At 38.1% G+C, this 19080-nt stretch overlaps 1 long non-coding RNA gene across 2 annotated transcripts in view; it reads left to right on the top strand.

Moving 5' to 3' along the window:
- The window catches only part of LOC148190374 (uncharacterized), an 82545-nt gene that overhangs the window by 6014 nt on the left and 57451 nt on the right, over window positions 1-19080 (top strand). For both annotated transcript variants that reach the window (XR_015776217.1, XR_015776218.1), the window contains exon 2: window positions 946-1036. This is a non-coding gene — a long non-coding RNA (uncharacterized LOC148190374). The remainder of the gene's footprint in view (window positions 1-945; window positions 1037-19080) is intronic.

The following is a 19080-nucleotide window of genomic DNA, read 5'->3' as shown; positions in this document are numbered from 1 at the left end:
CCCCTCTGTTGGCGATTTGAGTTCATTGATCATAAATGTAGGATCTGGGGTAAAAAACAAAACTGGTGGGGTAGTATTTTTGTCAGTGACTGAAATAAGTTACCGAATGAGAGAAAAATGTAGACATAAAAAAAAAAAATCAAACGCTGAAATGCATCAGGGAGCAACCATACTCCAACAGCAGCAAATACTCCAGTAATGGCTCCAGGCTTCCTGCTTTCTTAAGAAAGGTCTTCTTTTCTTTCCGTGCAAGTCTAATGAGTTTGCATGAAATTGTTGTGTTTATCATGCATGTGTAACAGTGCATAAGATGTATTTCCTACATGGAGTTAAAATGATTAAACTGACATTATTTACCAGTTTACATCTTTCGGTGGCTACAAGGGCAGATTCATCACGGATGTGTGGATGTGTGGATGTGCCTGCAAAGTTGTTGTTGTTTTGCATTTCATTGCAATCATTATACACCTCTTTTGTAGTTAATTTGTGTCTTTTTGCAGTTCCATCTGGGACTGTACTTTATTTATCAGAGTTGGGGAGTAGTTGGGGTGTGATTTCACTGTAGATATTTTTTTCTTGAGCCTCCATGAGTGACTGAGAGAACATGCACGACCCTCCTGTCACCATTAATAATCATATTTCACAGTTATATGGTATGGTTTTGATGATTATTAAAGAAAACGTGACCTTAAAACCTACTTATGGGTTTGGGGGTTCTGAGGGTATTTAAATAAATACAAAATCTAACTATTTAAAGTTGAATGACCCTTCCCCAGTGTTATTTGAAGTACCTCCTCTGTTTTGCACCACCCCTCCCCTCGCTTAAATAACAAGCAGTTCCCAAATTGTTGTGTTTGTGATGCATATGAAGTAATGCATAATCAAAAACCAATATCTCTTTCCAGCTTACATGGAATTGAAATTATTTTGTGTTTCGTTTTGCAGGTGAAGGCCAGAGGGGGCCCCTGACAGTTTTTGCCCTGGGACCTGTTCCCGTTAGGCCTGTTCAGTAATCCATTCATGCTTCAGTATCGAGGTACGTAAAACTGAAAGGTGTAAAGGTTAATCAGTTGACAGAACTTAGTTTTCAGCTAATGTTTGATAAACAATCAGAGAATTTCTCAGGCAAAATGCCAAACACAGTGGCTCCAGCATCTCTATACAATGATTTTTCTTGTTTTGCATTATAGCTTTTGGACTGTTAATCAAACAAAACAAGCACTTTGAAGGTGTCTTTTGGGCTGCTGAAATAATGATTTTCCCAGTGTTTTGGGAAACCGCAGCTGTGATGGCATGCCCTTTTTTCCTTTGTTACAATTTGATCTGTTTATTATGTGTCTTTTTATATGTATTGGAGATTACTTTTGTTCTACCTTCACCTTAATTTAATATAACTTTGAACATGGTAATATAGACTGATGAGCAATATTAATATAATAGTAATGTGTAGTAATTTAATACAAAGATGAAATTTGATATGAAGAGTCTTGGTATAATGTTTTATCAGTTAGAGATAAATTTGATATTTGCAGTACATCCTTGACGTCACTGTTGTTCTCTTCCTATGCACTTTTTCTGTGTAATTTATTTAATTGTTGATTGTCAGTTGTTTAACCATCCTGAGTGGTTTAGATGGTTAACCACACCTGCCACTATAGAGCTCATCAGCCTAATAATGTGCATCATCAGAATCATAAATACTTTATCGATCCCAGGGGAAATTGTGGTTCGTTACAGTCGCTCTGACGCCAGCACAGAGAATTATAGCAAGTAGAAATAAGTACAAGCACACAAGTATATATAAAATATAAAATAGAAATAGAAATACAGTGAGAGTAAACAATTAGCACAGTATGGACATTTTTAAATATTCAAAATAAAGAATGAAAATATGCAGAGTATGTGTGTAAAAATATAAATGTAAGAAAATACAGTAATATACAATAAGCACTAATCTGTAACTATGTAAAATATAATATGTATAATTTGCTGAGTGTAGTGTGTAAATTGTAAAACTGTGCCTTATACTACAATGCAATGTATAAAACTGATATGCAAGTTCAAAAAAATAAATGTGTGCAAAGATACAACAATGAGCAACAAGATATACCTAAGCAAGAATAACAATAAGAATATTTACAGTATATACAATATGTATCAATATAAAATATGGTCTACATTCAAGAGTTGGAAGATTATTGCACATTGAGTAATTGCACAGAGGATTGCTGTCATTGAAATAGAAATATTGCACCAATTATTGCAGTGAAGACAGTGATATAAACAATTGCTGCGCCTTAGAAACCTTAAAAACTTTATGTATAAATGTAAGTGCAGTTTTATTCATTCGTTCATTCATCGTTTCAGACAAAGATAATCTTGTGTGGCATGGAGTGAGTGTGCAGGCGTTACCTTATTCCTCAGACAGCGGCTGTCACAACTACACCATAGATATGAAATTCTGTGACAATGACGTCCACAACTGTTTTTAGAGAGAGCAGAGCATACGTGTGTCAGACCTGGCTCAGTTTCATAGTAGTTGCAACAGTCCTTCATCTCCTTATCTACTCTCAGTCATTGGAAATCCAATGGAGTAAATATGATGATGCTGTTTATCTATTTTTATCTATTTTCCTTTGTCTTTGTTTTCCTCTTACACATCCGTTCACACTCTTCTCTGTCATTGTTTCTATATAAATGATGAGAGGACTGACAGGGATCCATAGTGGTGATACACAGCCGACCATCACGGCATTGGCCTAGTTATTTAAGCCATACTGACATCATCAGGCAGGGCCTGCCTGCCAGCCACCATGACACACAGGACAAGAGAACAAAAACAGCGAGGCAGTAGCCCAGAGAGAATGTGACACATACACATAAACACTGTCAACAACAATAGAGGGGCACACTCATCTCTTGCATCATGTGTAATACTTTGTCTGTCCATTTAGCTTTTGGTGACAACCATTTTTTGAATGGTGAGTGTCAAACTTTACAGCTGTTCAGTACTCATAGATAGCGCTCCATTACTGGTCCAGGACAGTATTATCTTTGCTGATTAAGGGAGGGGAGAAATGGATAGGCTCAAGATCACTTGAGATATTTTTTCTAATATTTCAGTAATTATGATCACAGGATAACTTCAAGACCAGTATAATGTTTTGACTGTGCTGCCAGCCCTGTGTAAGCCATTATAAATCAGTGGCAAACTCCCTGGATGACTATGTAGCATTATGCAACCCAGATAACCATCCAGCAAATTGAAAGTCAGTGAAATCTTGTTAGAAATCTGCCTCTTTCAGCTCCTTTTGGCTTTGAATAATTTTGAAGGCCAGACTGCCGTGAGGGCCTGTGACTAAGACTGTGAGTGCATCTCTCCCCAGCAGAAGTCTTTACCTTGAAGCACCTCTCTCTGAGTGAATAAATAATCAAGCTAATATATCTCAAACACTGTGAAGGCAATTTGTACTCCTCACCCCTTTAATCAACAAAAAAATAAACGGATAGTATCATGCAGATTCCCAGCAAGCTTGTTCACGTGTGCCTGTGATTATTCTTGACATGATGGAGGACAGCCACTTTAGATTATTAAGAAAAAGGGATTCATCTCTTAAGTAACAGAGGTATTGTGCAGTTAGCCAAGAGTGCTGACGTCATTGCAGAGAGAACGGCAGGGGCGGAGCCAGATGTTGTAACATTTGGGGCTCTGCTACAACCTGGAGGGGCCCGGGGGCATGCGCCCTCCCTCTAATTCTTTCCATTTATGGCAGCAATATGCACTATTTTTCAAGCCATTTTAGATAATAGAATGCCTAAAAATCTTTACATCATTTGGGAAAAACACCATAGTCGCTAAGGAAAAAAACCTTCCTGTACGGCCCACATCATAATTTGTATTGTTCACCAACGGTCTTCATCATTCTGAAACCGATAAATGTTAAGGATGAACAATTTTTACACCTGTCACCTAAAAAGAGCCAGAAAATGTAGGTAGGAATTTGGCATAAATATTTGTTAGTCTCTGCTGGAGTAGAGTTCACAGAATAAAGACCATGAAGATCTCAGCTGCTCTAATTGCAAATCAACGGTACCCAACAATGCCAAGAAAATGGGACAAAATGGAGAAACTGTACATTTCCTGTGAAAACAGAAAAAAATATTATGAAAAGACACAATGCATGAAACAAGTGTAAACTGACACGCCGTTGCTGAACCACACATTCTCATCCTACCTCATTTAATATCGCTGCTTGGTCAGTGGCCTTTCACATTATGACGCGTTGGGTCCTCCTGCGTCTGTTGCTGACGTTCCAGGACGAGGTGTCAGTTTATGCCTGTTAAATGCATTGTGTCCTTTCAAAATACACTTCCATTTTCACAGGATATGTACAGTTTCTGCTCGTTAGATGTATGTAGTCTTTTTTAAAATAGGCATCCAACATTGGTAAAACACCTCATTTATGTTTTGTGCAACAAAAGCACATGGTTAGGTCGAATAAAAAACATCATAGTTTGGCTCAACATTCATTCAGGAAGCAAACAGCAGACTCCCAGACGAAGGTCTGGGGTTGGCACTATACACTTACCCTGCTGCCTGTCCTGCGGGGACATTTCCACTTTGCAGCATTAAAAAAAGAGGAAAGCTGTATTATAATTAGCAAAATGTGCCCCTCTGCGTTGGTGTCTGATGCCTAAACCACTGACTAAGCGGCAGTATTTGGGTCAAGGTTCAAGGTTCATTTTATTGTCACTCTGTACATGTTGACACAAAAAAAGAACAAAACTTTTGACTCAGGTCCAGCAGTGTACGATGAAGTGATAAGTGATAAGTGTTACCAAATGACCTAATAAATAAATAGATATAACTATAAACATCAGCTTGATATCCAGGATTTAAATCTAAATTACATTTTTTTAAAAGGCCTATTAAAGAGAGGGAGCGACATGGTTATAAAACAGAACAGTATTTTAAAATCAGAGCAACGCCATATCAGGAAAAAAGTGGCAGTGAGGTCAGTCAGTGAGGTAAGGTGTTCAAGTTGATGACTTGGGAATGAGAACAAAACAGACACAGGAGGGTTCCTGGTGTGTCATATTCTGACAGGTCAACCAACAAAGTGACAATATTTGATGAGTTGAGATGAAAAGATTTGGGGCTGGGGCACCAGAGGACCCCAACACCCCACCCAGCCTCCGGAGAAAAGAGCCACCAAAGAAGCAAATAGGGATATTGCCTTGCTACAGTGTAACAAGCGGTAGAGGAGCATATTTAAAGCAGGAAATGGGGCTCATGCACATGTGTGCACAGTAAGTGTGTGTTTGGGAGATAGTGGACACTGTGAGTAACAGCTTCCGTATGTGTGGATATTGCAGTAGGGTTGGGAGACAGTGTTTGTGGTCCCCGTGGTGCCATTGCGAGACAGAGCCTTGATCTACAGAGAGCAGAATTAAATGCATTATAGATTTTCTCATTTCATGGATGGCTGCTTGCTGGAGGGAGCTCCAGTATGGCCCAGAGGTGTAAGACATTCTGCTCCCCAGGACAAAAATGTAATGGAGCTTCTTCACAATTTTAAATAATTAAATCAGTGCATATTGTTTAAATATACCTATCACGAAGGTATCACCATTAACAGTTTGAGCGTCTTAGTTTTTCTGCCAAAGAACCACACATATACTGAGATAAACAACAGTGTGACACATCGTTGTGTTTTCACAGTAAATGAGGAAAAGTGACTCTGACATTTTAATCAGACTTTCATTAAAACTAAATAATTAGTTTACATTTCTAAGAAATCTTTTTTTAAATTTAATTTTACAACCAATAGAATCACTAACCATGCTGCTCTGTGTGTTTTGGCCATTTGTGATTACTGGCATGTGTATTTTCCTTTGTCACTGTTTCAAAAGAAATGGGCCGTAACCAGCAGGGAGCAAAGCATAACCTAATTATTCACTGGTTCCCTGAAAAGAGGATACTGTTGAATACACTTATGTTAGAAATGATGACATAAACTCATTGTGATGTTTGCAAACAATACTAATGGGGTCCCAGAGAGCAACACAGGACATCTATTATGTTAATTGTTGCTTTGAAATGTTTGAGTAATATGGAGAGAGCACAGGGGAAGAACTGCTACTAAATTACACTATTAGCTCCTAGCCTCGACAAAAAGACACACTGATGGCGGATATGAGTTAGAACAATGAGATCAAAAAATTTCAAGTGTTTTTTTTTAATGAAATCCAGGGATTTGATGAGGTCATCTTTGTTCATTAAAACATTTCTCAACTTATTTCTTAGCACAATCAGAAATCAAAGCTCAAGACGAACTAGCACCATGACTAAACATGATGCATGATCAAATTGCATGCAGGTCTATATTCAGTCTTTTACAGAATCTCCTTATAATCCCTTTTCTGTTATTTCCTCATTGGAAAGGAGATGAAGTGTGTCATGCTTAGGCGGAAATGCAGTGCTGCATTCCAAGGAACCAGACTCTTGTACACGACTGGGCATGAATCTCATCCATCCGGTTATGAGGAGTTATCAAGAGCCCTGAATGAGACAGAACAAGCGAGGGATTTGGAGTCAGGCTTAAAACAGGCCACTCAAGTGTTCATCCAGCTACTCTATTCATGAACAGATGTGTAGTACATGCCTCCAGTCTCAGAGCATGCTGCATGCAGTCTCTCTGCCTCTTAGCTTCCTCCCACTAACATTTCACAAAGCTGATTGTGTTCAACTAAAACAAGCTGATACTAATCAAATACAATATGTAAACAACTTGAAATTCACAATCATGGAAATACATGTACAAAGAGGCAACAACAAAGATTTAAAACACGGGATTAGTACACAGCTGTCTCTTAAAAATCTAAGTGACATGTCTATTTATCTATTATATGGGTCAAACTAGTAATTTATTACAATTTATGATGATGTGTAATGTGTAATTTTTTCCAATTATTAGAAGATGAATAATGAACAAAATTATTATTAATCATCTTTTTTCTAATCTCAAATTAATCCTATAAAACAGTGCTGTTTTGCTTTTAACAACATGCTTAAATAAGGGAACAGGGAAGTAAAGCATTTCATAACAGTGCCAATAAAACTTCAGAACAGTTTTATTGAGGCATGCAGATTGCCCTTAAACGCTGATGTAAGTCCCAACCTTTTATAAAGCTGGTAATGACACTTAACCACTCTGTGCAGTAGTTTGTGGAATGCAGACTAAAAGCTGTGGCCAGGGCCAAGGTCTACTCTTGATGGCCATTTTTTAACGTTGTTAGCTTTTTGTGTCAGTGTGACAGAATATGAAAGTGTCAGCGTCACTGACTATATTTGTGCATACTGTGCACATTTTAGTCACATGGTGAGAGTGACACACTTTGGTCCTTTGGCAGAACATGTCAAACCACACTCAGAAATCACAGTAAAGTGATTTCACCTGCAGTATTATATTTCAATATCTGAATTTTAAACTATTAAATGTCGACACATTTGTTTGTAACAACTAAAACCAAATATTTTCTTTACTTGACGACTACAATGTTGTGTTCATAACACTGAGCTGCCTTGGTGCTTTCTCCCGTTATAGACTGCTGCTGTGACAATCTGAACTCAGGCATGTTATATCACACACACTGGTTAAGTGCTTGCCACCCTACGTAGCTTCCCCACTGAGAGCTGAACTGGGTTTAAACATTCTTTTGCTCAAAACTAAAGCACTGCAGCGGTGGGCGTGTGTCTTAGACCAGAAATGTCCCATTTCTTCAGATCCAGATCATCCTGTGACTGCTTTTTAGGACTAAAGGAGGCCGTCATGTTTGCTGTTGTTGTTTCCAACCTTTAGCATCATCCGTTATCACAAATTCAACCACAACCGTAATAGTCATAGTTGGACTGCTGGATAGGCGATCTGTGTTGCATGTCATATCATTTGTTTGCTGTTTATCTCTTCACTGACTGTCAAATGAAGGCAAAATGCCTAAAGAATAATCTTTGAAAAGAATCCATGTTAGATTTTATAAATGTATTAAACTGACATTTATTCACCATGTTTTTACCATTTGAACAAATGCTGCTGTTCTTTTAGTAAGCAGGTACTTTGTGATGTTTAATACTATCTGTTTGCAGTTACATGAAAGCCCATTATTAATTATTATAAGCTATCCTGCAGTGTAAAAACATCTTCAATATCTTTATTTGAATTTCTATTCTCTACTTTGTAAAATTTGTATTTCTGCTTTTTATTGCATATTTGAAGTTTCTTTTCAGGGAAAGTTGATATAGTAACAAAATGTTTTCTTTCCCCACTCTACTAGTTTGCACATTAAGGGAAAAAAACAACATGTATACACACCTCTGCAAACAAAGTCTAGTATTAAATAATGTGCACCCATGATAATGATAATAATGATAATAATAATAATAATAATAAACATCATCATTATAACAGTCATAATAATATAAAATTAATGGAAAAAATAACAGTAATAGACAAGGTGCATGCCTGCTGTTTAAAGAAAAAATATATAGCAAATGTTGAAAACAGTACTACAACAGTACTACAACCTAAATGTTCAGCAGATATGTAATAAACAGTTGCCAGACACAGCTAAATAGTCCTTAGGTCCTCGTATAGAAAAACTCTAACTAACTTCAAAAATGTTTCATGTATCTCTGATTCGGTGTTTAAAGTAGAGGGGTGGCTGCTTCCAGTTAAGTGATGATTATTTATTTATTTATGCTGCTAATTTAAATGATTTGAAAAAGAGGACTGACAAGTAATTAGTATCTAATAAAAACATGTTTTGGAAAATATCTCAAAAAGACTGAAAATCCTGTCTGTATCTTCTTCAGCCTCACTATTTGGTAACAGGTCAGCTAAATAGGACAAAAACCAGATGGCAGCCACAGCCTCTGGATGGACTGATGTTAATGTTTTTTCTACGGTGGAGGGAGGAAAATCTGTGATTCTCGTAACAGGTTTATTTGTTATTTTATCAGTAGGCATTTTCCTGCAGTGTTTGAGTGTAATTACCTCTCCTCATCCCTTCGGCCTCAGCAATTTCTTCTTCCACATCACAGTATTTGATTTTGGTGTGAACGCTTTCTAACCTCATACACCTGCTTCACTATCATACAGTCAGTCTCTGCTCACGCTTTCTTTCTCCTGCTGTCTCTGTCTGACACACGGCGCAATCCCGCTCAGACTCTGAGATTTCTGTGTCTGCAGAGATACTGAAGATTGATGACAGCTATTCCAGAGCATCGTCTCTGTCTTTGACACCGCCCTTTCTTTTCCATCTCTCTCTACGCTCCTGTCACTTTCCCCTCCTCTTCCCGCTCTGAGGAAGGTCAGCCTCTCTTAGTGTGGTTAAACTAGTCCATCTGTCTCTCCTGCTTTCCTGTCCAGCCAGCCTTGAGCTAACTGATGAATCTCTCACACCTGCAGTTGTTTCAGGGATGATTCACTGCCATTGCTGATGTGAGCGTGTGAATTATTTCCTTTCCTTTTCTCGGGTTAGGAGTCCTATTCAGCTCTGTCCCTGCACTCAATAATGCAATTTAATTGTGAGTGCGTTCTTTCACATAGAGTGCAATTGTGTTGCAAAGTTTCCTCTGCCCCTTTTGTGCTCTAACAGGATTACCTGTTTTTTTTTTCATCTCCACATTATTGAGCTTTAATGTGTTTCTCCGTCTCATTCATATTTGGACTGCCTCCTAATCCATTCTATTTTTGGCAGTAGGTGCCTGTGCTCACAGTGTGTGTGTGTGTGTGTGTGTGTGTGTGTGTGTCTGTTTTCCAAGCAGCACCTTTATTCATGAGTGATGTACTGCAGAGTATAATTTGTCAGACACAAATATGAGGTCTTCTATGCAAAGTACAGTATATGATCGAGGACCAGATGGTGGGCGTGAGCAGATTTCTGAGATGGTTCTGAAGTGTGAAGAGAAGATCAAGGGCTTGACGCACAAACACTCACGCACACCCCCTCCGTCCCACTACACACACACACACACACACACACACACACACACACACACACACACACACACACACACACACACACACACACACACACACACACACACACACACACAGAAGCTACCAAAGCTTATAATCCTGGCTGAGTTGCAACAGGTTACTCAATTACTGTGACAGAAAAGATGAGCTCCAGACAGAAAAGAGTAGAGAGGGCATAACAGCTGTATATTCAGCGTGTTTTTATATACATGCACAGACCTCATATGGCTTTACATTGACATTCACTGCATGCACACAAATCTACACATTTGCATGTCAATTTATTTCTCTATTTTCAAACATTTGCATAGAAAGAGGTTTTTATTCATATATGTACTATGGGGCCTCAGCAATTTCTTTTAGCCCATAGTCTCTAATAAAAAGTGTATTTTTCGTGTTATGTATCAGTATTTAAGGTTTGGGTAAAACCCTGAGCAGATGGTTAGGTCATATTTTGGGTTGTTATTGTTTTTAATGTTTAAGAGGCATATGTGCATGTATAGATTGTAGACAATGTGACTGTCACTCATTGATATTCAGTCAGTTTGCATAGCAGATTCACAGGCTGAAGCCACTGAAAAGGTGAAAATGTTGACCTCCTGTGGTGGGAAAACATACTCTGACACAGGAGCTGTTGTCATTGCATGTTGCTCTTTGTGCACTAAAGTTCAAAAATATCCTCTAACCAAACAATGTTTTGAAATAACAAGTAGAGTAACATTAGGAGAAATGTGACTACATAACCTCTTAAAACACAAGTGGTGACTGCTTTATTTGTTCCAAAAAGATTGGGATGTATTACTCTGAAGGAGAGGGAGCGCTTCTGCAGTCGACCACTAGAGGTCAACAGAGGGAACATGACTTTCATTTTAGCATCAGTCAAACAGCATACATAAATGGGTTAAACACACTTGCAAGTAGTTTTCTTTTTTTCTGGGAGTCAATGCAAATTTCTCATATTGGGCATCTTATTATAGCCAAAATATGCGAGGTGGAATGGACACAGTGATTCCTGTAGTGTATTACCTGTAGATGACAGTTTCACTCCTTTTCTGCACTGACTCTGCATTTTATTCCAACATTTGAAGCACAGCAAATCTGTTCCATTTTTTAAAAAAACAAACAAACAAAAAAAAAAACAGTTTTACAGCCATTTTCAAATTTCCTGAGGTAGTAAATCGTACACAATGTAACTGCAGGGATCGGACAAAGCCCATGTCCAGACGCTGTATCTACAATTAAAATTCAAAATCTGTTAAATCAGGTTTAGACCTTTTGTTTATGACAGAGAGGCTTAGGTGTGAATGAACTGATTTCCTTATGCCATTCTGAACAAAAGTGGTGACTTGTTCTTTTCAAATACTGCAGGCAGTTTAAGCAGACAATTTGGCTTATTCTGTGCTCTGGGCATACTGGTATGTGACAGGAGAAGCAAACATTTGCTTCCTTCCTGACTATCTTTCCGGAGCAAAGGCAACAACTTTTTTGAGTAGATTTCCAGCCAAGTGTTGGACGTCAGCAGCAGCAGGTGGAGTTTTTCTTGAATCGATCAATTGAATTTGATAGTCAATAAAGTTATGTAATGTATCATCTGACCTCAGTGAAGAGCAGTAGTTGTCGATAGAGCACATGAAATCTGTGTCTGCTGCATTGACAGTATGTCTGTCTCCTTCAAAATGACTGACATTTACTGACGGATGAGTGCCCCTACCTCCCTGATAGTGTGTAACATTTTAAATTGGGACCCTTGGCAAACATGAACTCAACTTTCAAGAACTTCATTGTCATTATGCAAGCAAAACGAAATTGCAAGTGTCATCCTCAGATGATGCATACTATTACAAAGAAAAAAACATGCATATTTGCATGTACAATAAGACTCAAATGTTAGTAAAAATAAATACTTAACATTAAACACATCCTTCAACTCCAAAGATGTAGCAGGATCAAGGTAAAATTTTAATTTCACTTTTTATACATTGTTTAAAATAAATCTACCTTCTACCTTCTAGCATCCAGCCAACCTAAGTGCAAAATATAAGCAATAATTAGTGTAAAAAAAAACTTGTTTAAGGACAACAAATGTGCAAACATCCTCACCGGCAAAGTTCAGTAAAGGTGCCATTTGTGAAGTCAATGGATTAATTTGAAGTGAATGTTGCATGTATTACACTCCTAAATAAATAGTTACATCTATTAAAACATCATAGGTGGAATTGAGTGATTTTGACTGGTATCCCTTCAGGACCCCAATACATTTGTATTTTTAAAAATCACTTATTTAAACTGAAAATATTGATTTGAACTCATTATGATCAAATAGAGTTAACAAAATCACTAAATACTGGAAGCAAATCACCTATGAGAAATGACACAAAAAGTAAGAGACACACCATCAACATATATTCATATAACATATAAGGTTGTATATAGGGTATATTAGATTTATGGGAGAATTTAAAGTTTGTTATTGGAGCTTCTGCTGAGAATCGTTTGGTGCAATACAACATATTAGCCAGCAGAGGGCACTGTTGACTGACGACTGCTCACCTACTGAAGAGTTTAAGCACTAATATGAGCAAGTAAATAAGATTCTTGGGGCCTTCTCTGTGTGGTTTTAGTGTATAAATAAACGACACAATGGATATGAGTTATTTCCTTATTTTGGTTTGTGGGACCTGGCAATAGTTCACAGGAGAAGTAGAGGTGGTTGTGGATAAAATATGCCTGTGCGTGCATGTGTGTATATCTATGCTTGTGAAATGTATTCTTGCTGACATTTACCAAATGTGTACCGTCTCTTGGTTTATAAGTGATTTTACAGTATGTCTGAGTCTGTGGTGTGTATCTGCTTGTGTGTTTTTCATTGCATGCACATATGCAGTATGCATTTACACGCGTGTCTAGCATAGGCAGACGGGTTAACCCCAGGAATGTAGTAGCCTATAGAGCGGGAGGAAATTATTATACCACACGGTGCCACTGCTGCCGCTGGGCAGCTTTGCCCCTCCCTCCCCTTGGCTTACATACGGCTCTGTTGGCCGAATAACCTACAGTGAGATTATCAGGATTATATCATGACACAGAACAGTGTGGTAAATAAAAAAGAAAAGACAACAGAAAGTAAGATCAGAAAAAAGTAACCCCACCAAGTAAAGTGTTTGCTTTTTGGCTTTGAATGTTGTAAGAAGGGCAGCAAATATAACTGCGTGTTGTTTTTCTAAAAGGCATAGAAAAGTAGAGAGTAGAAGCAATTTCAGAGTAACTGTTTCTGTCAGATTTGGCTGAGTGATAATTAGTGTCTTCTGCCAAACATCCAACTCCAGTAGGAGGAAATATGGCACAGATTTAGTACCTGTTTCATAGTTATACAATGGTCCACATTGTGCACTCAACATTATTTAACAGAAACTACTTTAGTTAGGAGTTGTATTCAGGTTTGAAAAGGTGTTTTTCTTTCTAATGGAGATTAGATATGAGAGAAAATGACTGCAGTAATAAATGGTGTTTTTCAATAGTGCCTGATTTGAGAGTGGACGGTTGTAAATGGTTCTGTCTGTGTGTGTCTTTGTGCTCTGGCTGGTCATTAATCTGAACTATCTGGGCTGATAAGATGTTTCTAAAGAGAGAGGCAGCTAAAAGATCCCTCTCAGACTGATAGGTGCAGTGTGTAAGGGAGAGAAAGGAAAAGAGTGTGTAAAGCCAGAGCACTTGAAAGGACCTTGAGTTTGATGATGGTCATACTGCAGCCCTTGTAAATTTTAAAGGAAGCTCATAATAGACTTCTTATCTGAGCTGAGGAGACAATGAAGCCTGTGAAGACAGAGGAGCAAATAAAGGGGACAGGTCTGTGAGGTGGAGAGATGGTGAGGACTTTCACACCTGTTCAAAAAAGAACCATTAGGGTTTGGCACAAAGAAAGCTGCGATGAGAGAAAGTCAGGTGCAGAACTAGAGATGCAGTGATCACTTCGGTTATTTTTAACCCACACCTTATTTTCTAAGTTTCCACTTTCCAATTAATTCTGTTCAAATTGTCCAAACCGTTATCTGTTGTTAATTAAAACTTTGGTTAAGTTATAAACATCACATGTCTTGCTTGCTGTTGAAATCTTTTAGTAAAATCCTAATCAACATTTTTTTTCAACATTTTAATTCTTTACTGAAAAAAGCATGCCTTTAGTTTTCATTTACATGTATACACACACAATCGAAACTGGCTGGCAAGCGCAATACATATACATATATTAGCTTAGTTTCTCATCAGAAAGAGGAGGAGGGAATGATGCATGGTGTTAGCTGGTGAGACAGTTGTCAAGCAGCAGACCAAATGTTCAAAAACAACAAAAGTGGTCCTTTTTTAAGGACAGTTCAGGACATTCCCAGATGTGTTTGTAACGACCAAAACTGGTATTTTAAGACAAGATGTGATGTTTTTCTCACCCTAATCAAATGTATTTTAAAAAAACCCACCAAAAACAAACAACATGTTAACCAAAATGTTGCCGCATTATACAACTGGAAATTAAAGTGTAAAGTTTCAACCAGGGCTGGGTAATATATTTATATTATATCAATATCCTGACTAGATATCGTCATAATACTGTAAGTGTCGTCTTTTCCTGGTTTTAAAGGCTGCATTACAGTAAAGTGATATAACTTTCCGAACTGCCAGACTGTTCCAGCCGTTAAATAATTTTCCTTTAACCACATAGTCCTTATATCCAAATCACATCACTGATGATTATCAAAAAAATCTCATAGTGTAAAAATGTTGTGAAAGTACCTGTAGTCAACCCTAAAATATTGCTGCAATACTGATATTGAGGTATTTGGTAAAAAAAAAAAAAAAAAAGTAAAAGGAGATAGTTAATTTTCACCATATCCCTTGTTCCTTTCCCTTACATACGAAACAAACAAACAAACAAACAACTGTGGTTACAGATTGGGTTAGGACAGTACGTTGTATCACCCTGCAATAAAGCAATTATTATTTTGATCAGAGCCGATTAGTGTGATTTAATAAGGAAAACAAGCTAAAGGTTAATGGTGTTAAATGTTACTGTCATCTCTAGGTTGTAAAACAGTTCTGTGTCAGTCATCATTCATTATCTCATTATTTATTTTGCATGACGCTTATTTATGAGACTGATAAGATGAAAACATCCGGCTTAGTCAGGCAATTTCCCCTGGCAGAGGGTGATATGAAATGAGGTCACTCGGTGCAGTGTCGCAGATCCTGCTGCCACTCAGCTGACTCAGATATGTCACATTTACGTGTTAAGATCAGGTCCTCCCTTCGCTTTGTATTGTGCCAACACTGCAGGTTGCCTGACTTAAGGAGGTTTCTATTTGAAAAATCTGGTAAGGTGTTCCTCACAATCACACTGTCTTCAGGTGACGGTTTTATATAGCCAATTATAATGATATTACTCCTTTCTGCGTTAACCTTTGCCTCTACAATCACTGTAATCACAATGTGTCCATTTATGATCACTAGGGGGCAGTAGAGACCAAGAAAAAAGCTCAACTACAAATAACTAGAGCGCCATCTCAGGGTTCACTAACAATCCTTATACCTGAGATTTCTCTCTAAACCTTTTTATGCCATCAAAGAGATAACAACAGCATTCAGTACTTTACAAATCTGAATTCTGAGTGTTTTTTATTTCTATTCATGTGGATATCGACTCATGAAAAAATGGTTTTGTAAATCAAACAAAGATGGAGAGAATAAACCAGTGACCACAAACAGAAACATACAGAGGCAGAGAGGCTGTGTGTGTTAGAGAGAGGAGACTGGCAGCCTATTCAGTTTTGTTTTTATGTCCTCCTCATGTGGATTGAATGACACTGTTATGATTGTCTGTAATGGATTCTGCCAGTGATATATGAGGGAGGGATTCAGCTGCCCCAGACCATTCTGCACTTGGCCTAATATCAGTCCTCTCTCCTGAATGGCTGCTGTCAGAGATGGTCTTGACACAAATAAACACACACACACACACACACACACACACACACACACACACATTTTAGATTTTGGGACATTTCGCGCATTTTAGAACATTTGTAGGATTTCAGGATATTTGTAGGATTTTAGGACTTTTCCAGAATTTTGGGACATTTCTAAGATCATAGGATGTTCCTAGGATTTTATGACATTTCTTGGATTTCAGGACATTTCTAGGCCTTTGGGATATTTCTAGGATTTTGGGACATTTCTTGGATTTTAGGACATTTCTAGGATTTCAGGATATTTCTGGGATTTTAAGACATTTCTGGGATTTGGGAATATTATAGAATTTCAGGATATTTCTAGGAAATTAGGACATTTATAGGATGAAGGATGTTTCTACAATTTTAGGACATTTCTAGGATTTCGGGATGTTTATAAGATTTCAGGACATTAGGGGCTTAGCTAGGACCTTTGTCGGTTGTGCGGGGAATCCTCCACAAGCTCTATTTTGATGCTTTTTTATGCACTCCGTCTCCTTATGTATACTAGAAGTACAAAAACAATTCCCAGTGTGAATTACTTTATTTTTATTGTGAATTAGAAAATGGCTGAAGGGGCCGCCTGACATCCTGTCAGCGAACAGATCTGGCCCCTGGGCCGTAGGTCGAGTATCAGTGATGTAAGATGTATGTGCCTTGATTCCAGATGATAACAAGAGCAAGCTCTGCTCTCTTAGAGACTGGTAGCCGTTTGTTTCTGTGATTAGACTGTGCTGTTATGTGATTCCTTCCAGAATCACCTCTTAAACCCCTCCCGCCCTCACCAGTCACCCTTCCTCCACCTCCTCTCTCCTCACCCCCCTTTGCTCCCTGCATCTCTTTTCTTCCCTATCACAGCACCCACTTGCCTCTTGTCTCTTAATGTAGTGCATCCTCTCAACCTCCCGCCCCCCAGTATGGAATGTGGATGCACCTGGCCTATAAGAATGAGCAATGAGTGAGAGGAAACTGCGGAGCGTGTAGTGGCTCAGGGCACACAGTAGCCATTATGGGGCTAAAGCACCGCCAGCGTGCTTGATGAGGGGGAACAACGGAGCCTCGCCCTGGGACACTCCATTAAACTCCCCCTCTTTGTCTTTCTGTCTCTAGCTTCTGCGAACACACACAGAAACACACGTGTAGGTCTCTGGTGTGTTTCTGTACATGAACAAAAGTCATGTCTTTCATCTTGTTTTATACACTCTTAATAAAGGTTCCAGAAGGGTTCATCCTCAAGCACTGAGTTTCTACCCAGAACCGTTTGCTTCTAAAAGTGTTCTTTATATGATTTAGAGTCCCATAAAGAACTCAAACCATGATTATGGGAGAGATGTCTATGGGTAATGTAATCAACTGCTATTTTTAGAGTCCGTCTTGGAGGGTTCTGGATCAAACCTTTGGAATATAAAAGGGTTTTTGGTAGAACCTCCTGGGCGGGTTCTTGTTAGCCCCCTTGGAAGGTGGAAAGATTTTGGATAGAAACCCCAGAGAGAGCTCTGGGTAGAACCATTACACCATAGAAGAGTTCTCTGTAGAATCTCTCATAGGGGGTTCTGAGGGGAACCCTTCATAGATGGTTGTAGGTATTGTTTAATATAATAGTGTTAATATTAGCACTAATACTACTACTACTGCTGCTAATAATAATGATGATGATGATAATGATTTTACTAAGGAGAAAGAATGAGGTCTATTGCATGCTACATAAAAACAGGCAATAGTCTATATGCAAAAATAAAATGGGTACAGTATATTATTTTTAAAAAACAAAACAAACAAACAAAAAAAAACAGGAAATTCACAACACTGCATTATTCAAGTTCATTTAAATAGACAAAATTTTTGGACTGCACCCACAAACAAACTGGAGTGCCAGTGGCTCCACAGTCTGGATGAAAACTGGACTGAGCTCAGCTCAGGGGTTAGTCAAGGTCTGAATAAACACAATTTCCTGAGAAAGAAAGCCTGCATATGAATTACTATGTAAGATTTCATATTAAAGCAGAGCAGGTAGGCACACAACATCAACAAACATTTGGCTGGCACCACACCATCGTGGAAGTTTAAGAGGCAGTCTCATGCCATCATTATAGACCACATTTATTCCCTGCATGTTGCATTTTCTATAATAATGCCACACGTGGGCAGTATGTAATGGGTAAAATAATTCATATTCATATTCACTCATATCTGATTTCAGTGTGTAATTTCCAAAACAGTAACAAAAACCCATGATACACCCTTTCTCATAATGCTTCTACACATTCTTTGGATAAACAGGAGCAGGCAAAAAATGTATAATACCTGCCCCTTCCTTAAATAACAGATGCTGCTGTAGGTACAGATACAAATGGCCAAATGGACATCCAAAGGACTTCTACAGGCGCAGGATCAAAAAATCCAAAGTTTGACTCTAACCTTTCTATATTTATCTTTCTTTTTCTCACGAATCATATTGAATTTCTTTATACCTTCTTTTAAACTGAATTATATTTGAGCTGCATTTGAAGTCATTATCCAGAGAATCCCACAGTTTGACTCCTTATATTGAAACACACGTCTGCTTTAATGTAGTGCGAGCGTACGAACAACCTCTGAAGGTTTTCGGGTAATAATCTGTTTCTGGCTTTAAACATGACTAATATGTTTTTAAATCAACAAATTTCTTTCAGTTTCATCACATGTGAGCTGATAAACAGCCTGTTAGAAAGTTATCTGACATTCACCTTGTTAATAAGTCTTATTGCTTTTTTCTGTAACACATTCAAAACACCTACAAATGCTCTAAATAAAGCTACCTTCACATTAAGTGAACCCTATATGATTCTAGCCACTTTGTAGTATAAACCATGTCTGGACAATGGTAACAGCAGTGCCAGCTTCTTTTCTTCATCGTTGCTGCTCTTTCCTTGCCTTCCTTTGCTCTTAAGAGGCAATATATTAAAAACCTTTCTAATATGCAACAGGGGAAGAAACAGCCTTAAGCTATTTGAGGTTATTGAGGATCAAATCTAACAAAACTGCCAAGTCTGTATTTCAAAGAC

Source organism: Plectropomus leopardus, chromosome 1 (assembly GCF_026936395.1).
Source record: "Plectropomus leopardus strain MGB_pleo_1.0 chromosome 1, ASM2693639v1, whole genome shotgun sequence".
Classification (NCBI taxonomy): domain Eukaryota; kingdom Metazoa; phylum Chordata; class Actinopteri; order Perciformes; family Serranidae; genus Plectropomus; species Plectropomus leopardus.
This window is presented reverse-complemented; position numbering and strand designations above follow the sequence as displayed.